Source organism: Microtus pennsylvanicus, chromosome 22, assembly GCF_037038515.1.
Source record: "Microtus pennsylvanicus isolate mMicPen1 chromosome 22, mMicPen1.hap1, whole genome shotgun sequence".
NCBI classification, from domain to species: domain Eukaryota; kingdom Metazoa; phylum Chordata; class Mammalia; order Rodentia; family Cricetidae; genus Microtus; species Microtus pennsylvanicus.
The window spans coordinates 27,093,781-27,103,492 of NC_134600.1; the positions used below are offsets into that span (position 1 = coordinate 27,093,781).

General features: G+C 41.1%; 1 protein-coding gene across 2 annotated transcripts in view; it reads right to left on the bottom strand.

Annotated features, from left to right (window-relative positions):
• The window catches only part of Grm3 (glutamate metabotropic receptor 3), a 209,929-nt gene extending 202,334 nt beyond the window's left edge, over positions 1 to 7,595 (bottom strand). Inside the window, exon 1 of one of the 2 annotated variants that reach the window (XM_075956362.1) lies at positions 6,649 to 7,595. The gene's annotated coding sequence lies outside the window, so the exon portion shown is untranslated. The remainder of the gene's footprint in view (positions 1 to 6,648) is intronic. The other variant, XM_075956363.1, reaches the window with a different exon arrangement.
• Between the last annotated feature and the right edge of the window lie 2,117 nt (positions 7,596 to 9,712).

Consider the following 9,712-nt stretch of genomic DNA (forward strand, 5'->3'; position numbering starts at 1 on the left):
CGACTGAGCAGGCCACTTTACTTCTCTTATTCCTGGTGCATTATAAAGTGAGAATCTCTTTGCCCTTCCAAATGCAGGCTGCTGGATATATTACAGATTAACATCCCAGTGCATAAAAATACCGAGACTTACATAAAGATGAACTGTTATTATTCCAGCTGGAAAGATTAACCTGATCCAAGTTGTACTAATCTACAGAACCTTTTCCAGCTCTTTCTGGGGGGAAATGATTAGGTTGTAAGAGGAGAGACACAGGAAGATTTTCGTCTTGGAGGGCAGAAAGACTGTTTACCTCCTAGCTCTTTCAAGGAGTGCATTCTCGTCACTGTGTTTATTTTTGCAGACTGTGATGTTCATTGAAATCAGGCCCCGGGAAATTTATTTCTTTCACGTTTTCAGAGCTGGTGTTTATTTCTCAGCTTGTTAACAAATCTATCATCTTCCTAGATAGTTGCAGTTCTCTGATTTTTCCTTAGGCATATTTAATTATAAATAATGTTTCAGTTTATTTCTTCCACTGTATTTCCTTGTTTTGGGGAAGGGTTCTGTTTAGGGGTAGATGATGTCTTTGGCCTGTAGGACATTTCCGGGGTCCCATTCACTGCTCTTTGTTTTCCTTCCTTTGGAATCATGCCCCTTCATTTGAATCTCAAAAACGACTTGTTGAATGAAAGAAAGCTTGGCAAGGAAGCAAACTGGGTGGCAGTATATTTAACAATATAGTCCACGAAGTCTATCTTGGAGTTAGAAATAAGTTTGGGTTCTTGTTTAGTAACTGCACTTGGGCAAGAGATTGTATCTATTGAACCGTGATTTCTTTAGGCAAAAGGCGCCCACAATATTTTCTTGAATCAACAAACTGCTGTAATAATAAACCAGACAGTCCTAATTACGCTATAGAAGGTCCTTACCACAGGACCATTGGCCAATAATGATCTATTATTAGGACAGGTCATTGGTTTTGTCTACCTGCAGAATCTAGCACACTATTTCTAGAAAAAACAGGTGTGTGTGTGTGTGTGTGTGTGTGTGTGTGTGAGAGAGAGAGAGAGAGAGAGAGAGAGAGAGAGAGAGAGAGAGAGAGAGAGGATGAACTACTAACAAAGGGACAGATTGGTGTTGTGGCTCTACACATATTTAAGTACTTACTTGAGCAGTATGTGTTTAGCTTTAGCATATTACTATTTTTCAATTGATTAAAAATTTTGACCATTTTACTTTTTGCTTTTTCCTGTGTGTTTGTGCGCATGTGTCTTTGTGAGTATGTGTGCCCATGTATGTGCTGGTATGAATTTATTTGTATGTGTGTGTGTGCACACATGCATACCTGTGTGGAGGGTGAGAGACATCTATGTCTGATGTCTTCCTTAAAAATTTTCAGCCTCACTTTTTGGAACGGTCTATCATTCAACACAGAACTTACCCATTTGACTAAACTGACTGGGCAGCAGGGGCACAGGATCCCCATCTCTGCCTTCCCTGCTCTGGGATATGTGAGTACTGGGAAGTCAGGACCTGCGCTTGAGTGGCAAGTGCTTTTATGGACCAAACATCTTCTTTGCCCCTTATGATATTCTAACCAAAGATTTAACAGTTAATTTTTGAGTTGTTTCAACTTTATATATGCTTGTACGTTTTTGTATTTATTTGAACACTTTTGTGCCCTCACTACATACTCTAAATCTTATTTTGTTCTTAACAGATGCTAATAAATACTTTTTCATCAGTTTTTGGTTTTGCTTTTTCTTTGTTCCCTAATAGCTGACTTTTCTGGTTGTAGTCTTTGTATTAATATTTCTTCAAAAATATTCCACAAACTGTAAAACTCATCCCTTGTCTAGAACTTGTTATCTTAGTAATCCTGTGATGTATGTACTGATTGTAAGTTCTTAAAAACTGTGTTTCAAGATTTCTGAAATTCAGTGAATATCTATGCTTGTCCAAATGGCTTTCTCTCTGCTAAAAAAAAAAAAGCAATGATAATAAAAGTATATTCTGACAAGGAACTAAGCATGAAAACGGCTTATCCATTCTGAGGAGTTACCATCTTCACAGGTGGCTTTGTTGGGAAACATGCTGTCTTGGTGTAGACTTTGTATGGATTACATAGGAACAGTTTCTAGGTGTGTTTGTGTAAAGTACCGTGGGGGATTTTCCGGTTTTGTATCAGGGCTACTGATTTGATAAGAAAACAAAGTCTATGTGGAGCATCCCCTCTTAGAGTCCCTCTCTGGTTCCAGGGTGAAATCACAAGTATATTAATGGCCTACATTTCCTATACCAAGAAAATTGATTTTCCTTTTGTGTCTAGGGAAAATCATTTTGAGGATACTTGCCACAATGTGATGAATGGCGCTATAAACACATTTTACAACTTCAGAAGGGACAACACTGACTTAAAATAGTTTGCTCCATGCAATCCAACTCAATTTCCTTAATATTATAGTTAGCTTTGTAGAGGTCCTTGTCCCCATGGCTCCCTTTGTCTGCACGGCTGTCTCTGTGTAGTCTGATGCCCCACAAGGTAGAAAGACGGCAGCACTTTGTGCTTTTGGCTGCTGATTCACCTCATTTAGAGTCAGCCACTGCTGGATTCGCCAAGGGTACCCTGGAAGGGACTTCCTAGCCATTTGCTCCTCTGCTGTCTAGCAAAGCTTGTGTTTCACTGCCTGGAACTGGGAGAAACAATTGAGTGGGAGGGCGAGGCTACAGAGATATTTGCTGGAGAATCTTAAAGAAGCCTACACAAGGATGTCTGGGAACCAGATTTTAAGTGAACAAAATAAAATCTTGTCCCCCCCCTCCCCCGCCCGCCTCATAGTTATTTCAGGCTTTTTATTTTTAAAGTAACCTTCACATATGGTTCCTCCATTTAAGCCTACATATATTTTATGTTGGTATATGCATGATGTGAGCTTACTTTTCAAGATAAAGAACTCTGAATAATGTATTCCTAATTCTGGCCTTTTTAGTTTGTATCAATATGAAGGGACCACTGAAAATTCTAACAGAATTACTATGCTGTGTTCACACTCAACTAACTCCCATACACCATTACATTCTTAGCACATTCTATTAATTATGGAAATTCCTTTCATCTCAGTAGTTGAGTTTGCATGACAACAGCTTCTTGGGCTCATTGGAGCATCTGACCAGCATGTCACAAAACGCTCTTGCAGTGTGGGTGGTGACAGGGCTCTGTTGACAACAAATCTGCAATGAAAATATCTCACAAATGTGCAACCACTCAGAGCTTCCTTAGACAAGATCATCTGCATATTCACGTAGGTCACTAGTGTCAGCAAAGACAAGTTCCTCTCTTAGGGCAATCAGATAGATTGTGAGGACATATAGCCACACAAATACCTGTAAATGGTCACACACACACATATATGTATATATATACATACATATATGTATATATATATAATTGAGCAAATATTTGGATATAGAATTGGTACCATGTGCTCTCTTTTATAAGCATGCATTTTACAAGTCCTATATAAATGTTGCATTATGACCTTAATTTATACAAGAGGGTCGAGTAGCCCAGAGAAGTAAATGATAAGGACCTAGCAATAAGGTAAATCAAACTCATGGAAGAATTAGGCCGAATGCCACAAAATTCTTAATAGAGAGAACCATTACAATATGAAATGGTGTTTCCATAAAAATCTGGAAGAAATCATTGCATGAGCTATTTAAAAATCACACTGGACTGAAGCCCTCCAAAATATAGCAATGCTGTAGGCTCCTAGCCTACATTAGAGGTGGCAGGAGGAAGATGATCTAATGGTTTGTGTGGTCTCAGTTGCTATGACTGTATTCATTTTGTGTGCTCCTCAGTAAATAATCTTCCGTCATTTTACACTGCTTCTTGAGAGCAATTTCACCAAATTTATCTAATGTAGAATTGGATACATTCAGCAGAATCTCAAAAGAAGTGGGAATGAACAGTCAACTTAGCATAAAACAGAAAAGGGAGGCAACTGTGTGTAAACATCAACCCCCTTTTAGGAACTGACTCCAGAGAAGACAAGTTTTGACTCTATAGCTCTGGCCCTATTCCACCCCGGGGAAATGTAACCTGTCCTCCTCTTTTAGCCACAGAAATTAGATATTTTTTTTCTTTTCTTGAATGTCTTCTTGGGATGATATTGAGAGTAGAAAACGAACTGAAACATTTCATGCATAAGCCACTAGGATATATCTTGATAGCTACTAGCTAGAGCCCTCAAAAGATCATGGCTCATTTCAGAACCTACGATTACAAGAATGAACACAGTGAAAGGGATCATTTAACTTGAAATAAAGTTAGAGCTGAAAGAAGAGGAGACTATTTCCACTGAAGCTGTAAGTTATTATTGCTGTGAATCTTGCAGAACTAGAGAATCCTCGACTAAATGTGTGTTTCTGATTGATCACCTGCCTTACAGTAGAGATGAGAGACAGGTGACCTTTTAAGGCCCTGGCTCTTTCCTTCAACATAGATATTAATTCTAACATTAAAAAAAATCACTTATTTTTGTGTTATCTTTGCATTTGTTTAGCTTACCAATTTTAATGGCAATGACATTAAATCAAAAGTGTTGTTGATGTTAGGCAAGGTTGAAATAAGTAACAAGGTTATACTTTCCCCCATATGTACACTGTAACTTTTTAAAGGTAGCCATTCTACACAATGAGTGAGTCACATAGTATGCCGTAGTATATATTTTTATTATTTATAATATCTGCTGCCTATCCACACATTTTCTTAATGTACTGATGGCATATAACTGAAAAATACTGAATAGAGGAGCAGGTCTTTCCTTTGTGCACTGACTGTTATTTTTTTATGCATTAAGTTTCACAATTTATTGGTAAGGATACAACTTACAGAGGTAGATGTTTGCACCATTTTTTTTGGGTGTGTGTGAGTAGGTTGGACTTAAGACAAAGTTGTCTTGTCATATTGTTTTAGGCCCCTATGAGTGTAGATACAGTTTTCTTTGTTGTATGTGTGCGGGAATACATCTCAAAATTTCTTCTTGAGTCCTTTGGCATCATGAGCGCTTCACGTATCACTTAGCATATAAACAAATCAAGAGAGCCCAGGGCATGCCTATTCAAAATATCCTTGTACTCCTGTTTGGGGAATCAGAATCTAAAGGTGTGGAACACCTCAAACCTACAAATGTGGGGAACCTTCATAAACGTAAGACATTGCTATAACAAAGAGGAAAATGCCACCTTCCTAAGGTCTGCTGCATGTTACCTTCAAGATTGTCAAATTATATTCAGCTGGTTTTAAAAGAAGAAAAGGCAAATAACAGTACAGAACCCTCATCAGTTTCCTCACTCCCTTTGGTAGGGATTGCTATCCACAGGCATCTAGTGTACTGGAAATCTGGGTGTTTCGGGTGATGCTGACATCTAATACACTTATATACACAATAGCATCAAGCAACAACCTCAGACTGTGATAGGATAAACCAAAGTCAATCTAGAAACTAAGACAGGTAAATGAATATGTCCAAGAGAATGGTATAACCCACACCCACTCCTAAACAAAGTAGTCAAATGAGCACTTCTGGAGACCAGGAGCACAAAGAAATTCAAGCAAAGAAACTCTAAGTAACCAGCTAATCTCAACTCACAAAAATCTTAACGTGCAATGTACCAATGAATGAATACATTGGGTATGTATACATTCAGGGTATCTATAAACATATATCTATTACTGTTTGAACAAGAGTAGAGATAGTATACAAGTTCATTAGTTGAATCGGTGACCACACATCTTGAAAAAGGTGGGGTTTTATTTATCTTCAAATGTTACAGTACTCTAAGATATTTTGAAAGAAGGTGTTCACCCCTTCAGTCCATCTCATCTTAAAGAGACACTTGCGTGTTCGTTACCTCTTGGAGGAACTAGAAGGAGATCTAAGGGAAATTCCTAAGAAACCAGCTTATTGGATATATCACCTAGTCTATTTTTGGACCGCGGATCTCCCGCCCTCTCCGAGTTATCTCACTGTCAGATAAGAAAATAGAACGGGATCAATGGGAAGATAGGCTTTGAGTCTGGTCCCCCCCCCTCTTCAAGTCAAAAGGAGCAAAGGGTAGCGAGTTAGGGGTGATTTCCAAGCATTCTTGCCTGGGGGTGAACCCCTGTCTGCCCCTGTCTGCGGAGCTCATCCTGGCAGCATTGGGGTCCTGCTGACCGCTACCCACCTCGCCTGGCAACCTCCACACCCACATGGAGCTAGCAGGGTGTCAGCCGCTTAACACACAGTTCCAGTGCACAAAGCCTTATAAACCCCCAAGCGAAGGAATCTTGAGCCCAGCGCAGAGCTGGATGGAGGCGGTTGGCGAATGAGACCTATCCCTCCAATTAGTCCCTGTACCTCTCGCTCCTTAGTAGCAGATCTATGATCCGAAATTGGCCTCTTCCTGGAGGGACAGTAGCGCGCGCGCACACACAAACTCTCACGCACACCCACATTGCGCCGGTGACCCACGTTTTCCCACCCCTGGCAGGTATGTAGAGACCGGTCCATGCTCTGCCTCAACTTTCCCCGCTTTGCCTGCCCCACGCCGTACCCAAGCTCCTGCGCCCTCGCTGGGCGCCCTCCAGAGGGACACATCCCCCTCTGGGCTTCTTACCTCTCACCGTCAACTCCTGGCAGGAACTGGAGCTGACCGCGGTGGTAGAGGCGGTGAGCCTGCACCCAAGCTCCGGCTCATGGTTGGTCCTCTTCATCCGACACAAAAGAGGGAGCTTGCTGCCTTTGTCCTTTCTAAATCCAAGGGAGAACTTATTTTGCCCCTGAAATGGCCAACTTGTACGCGAAGCTTCCTGTCACAGTGCCCCCTGCCCCCGCCCCCGCCCGGCTGCGCGCTGGACCACTGCCCGGTGGCCCAGCATCCAGGCCTCCGAGTCAAGGAGGAGTGGGAAAAGGGAGGGCTGGAGGAGAAGAGCGGGAGGAGGTTGGCAAGAAGGGTACCCAGTGGTCTTCTGCAGAAGGGAGGGGAGCTTCAGAGCCCAGTCGCCTTCCTCCCCTTTGCAGCCAAACCCACTTCCTAGGCTGAGAAGCAACTTTCCTTCACCTTGGCCAGGCTGAAACAGTCTAATTGGGACTCAGGCAGAGAGGCACGGACCTTCTGACATCCTCTCCTCATTCTCTTTCTCCTTTTCCTCCCCCCTTCTTCCCTCCGTTTATAGGGGTGTATCTGCAGAGTCTTCCGTGAGCTACTGTACCTAGACCTGAGGGTTACAATACGGAAAGCCTGGCTGGGTTTCTGGCTTCTCTGCCTCAAGGTTTGCAGCCCTTAGGCAATGCATGCAAAGGTCGGCGAATTTCGGAGCAGTGGCGTGAAGGGGCGTGGGGAGGTAGAGAGAGGGAGGTGGCTCCAAGTTTGAAGCTCTGCTAAGGCTGATGGCACGCGGGTGGGCAGGGACCCACAGTCATTCCTAGTAAGAACTCTCCTGTGGTCCCTGTGTAAGGCGCTGACCACACTTGGAGGAGACCGCGAAAGAGGGAGCAGTGTGAGCGAGTCAACCAGGGAGGCCGGTACGCAGCTCTGCCCCACACGCGGTTCAACAGCACATTGCGAGCCCCTGGGGAGGCTTGTGCAGCACAATCTCTGGGTCAGCAGGGAGGGAGACGCTCCTGTTTCCTAGCAACGCTCATCAATCTTCTCGGGATGGCTCCCTCTGAAGGAATTCGATTGGACAGCCCCTTGAGAGAAGCCACGCCCCTTCAAGAATGCTGGGCTGCTGCTTTTTCGCATTCTCCCAAATTTCTTAGGCAGAAAAAGATTCTAGGGAAGTGCTGAGATAATCTCTTCTTTCTGATCCTCCGGTGCCACCACTCTGCCTTCCTCAGGAGCCACCCCTCGTCACTCCCCCATGAATATTTCTCTAGCCCTACTTCGTGCTTAGCAGGATCTTCACACAACCTTTTCTCTCCTTTTAAAATTGAATAAATAAGCACCTTAAATCGGTGACGTAGGCACAAAGGAGAAAAAAGCACACGGAAAAAGCTTTAATAGGCTGCAAACTACAGATAGTATCGTCAAGGAAAAAACCCCAGGTTTTCATTCTTTGATTAGAAATGTATTACGTTTAATATCAAAACTGCAATTTCATTAATTTTTCCATCCCGATGTACTAACTTTGTATTAACCAAGGACTGAGTTATATGAAGCCAGACACAATTAAACAGAATGCTTTAAATGCTACATTATCCTTTGATATTTAATGCGAAGTTGTTAAGCAACTGCTTTCTTTTAAAATCCAGCAAGAACATTTAAACTACAGAAATACTTCAGCACTGGTTCTCTGAGAAGAATGCTGATATTTGTGTGAATAAGACACACAAGCTTATTATAATTCATTGTGCATGTCACAAAGTCTAAAAACTTAGAGATATTAAAATATATACAAAATGCTATTATACAGTGAAATGTTTGAAGTGCCTGTTCTAAGTGGCCTTTTATCTCTGAAATGCAGGCCAAAAGAAAAGAAAATGGCTTTTCCTTTGCGTTTCATTACAGCTACTTAACATGTGACATTCAGCATAAACCTATCAGAACTGGGTGAGACAACTTTAAATGATTTCTGCTTAATAGACTCATGAACATCAAGGAACAAACACGTGAACAATGGTGAAGGTAAAATCTGCACACAGTGAGGAATCGATCGTGTCAGATTTTGGTCCCTTTCGGAACGTTCCAGAATGTATCATGGCACATTTGTAGGACCCTTATCATAATCAGTTGATATGAAGAGTAACAGAGATCCAATGTTTTTTATCTCATTAAAAAGGAAAAGTTGTGCCTGCAAAAGGGAAGAGCTGGTGTCTGGACTGATGGCATCTCTGTAGCCTGTGTGGAGGCTGCACACCACACTAATGTCTACTGTGAACTGTGGTTGACACAGTGAAGCACACTACCAATCTGGTATCAATTTGGTTTTATGGGACAGTCATTTCCTTCCCCATCCTGGTAACCTACAAAGAAATGATGAAGGAAGAGGATGCTGAAATTATTTGATACACATTATTTGAATTTGATTTCTTATTTTTCACCTTTCCTAACTGACAAGCTTCTAACATTGGACTTAAACAAAGAGTATCTCAGCTTTGCAATCTTTAAGCTAGGAGAAATCGCTCATATCTTAAATTATGTCAAAATTTATTCCTTTCAAGCAGCCTATAAATATTAATTATGACTATTAGTCTTTGGTTTATAGTTAACTGATGACATTTGGATTGATGAGCATATAGAATACTTAATTGAAAACAAATTAGTCTTGAACTTTAATGCTTCCTTCATGACTTCAAAAGATGATTTACTTGAATATGACTTAGCTTTCAAGGTTTATGTATTGATGTATGAATTTTAAGAATTAAAACCCTCAAAGGATAGAGCTAACCATCAACTCCTGACTAGATGACATGGTGATAAAAAATAAAGAATCCTTAACTTCTCCCATTCTCATGTGTTCTACTGGGCTCCAGTTTTAATCAATTATCATCTATCCTTAAATATCTCTGGTTTGACATTTTTTATATTTATCAAGTCTTTTCCAAGTCAAACACATAAGTTTAGCATTCCAGTCACTCTTTCCAGGTTATATATATATTTTTTACTAATTTGTTTAAACTTTACTAATTTATGTTTATTTGTTTGGATGATTATCCATGTTTAATCATGATATTTCTTT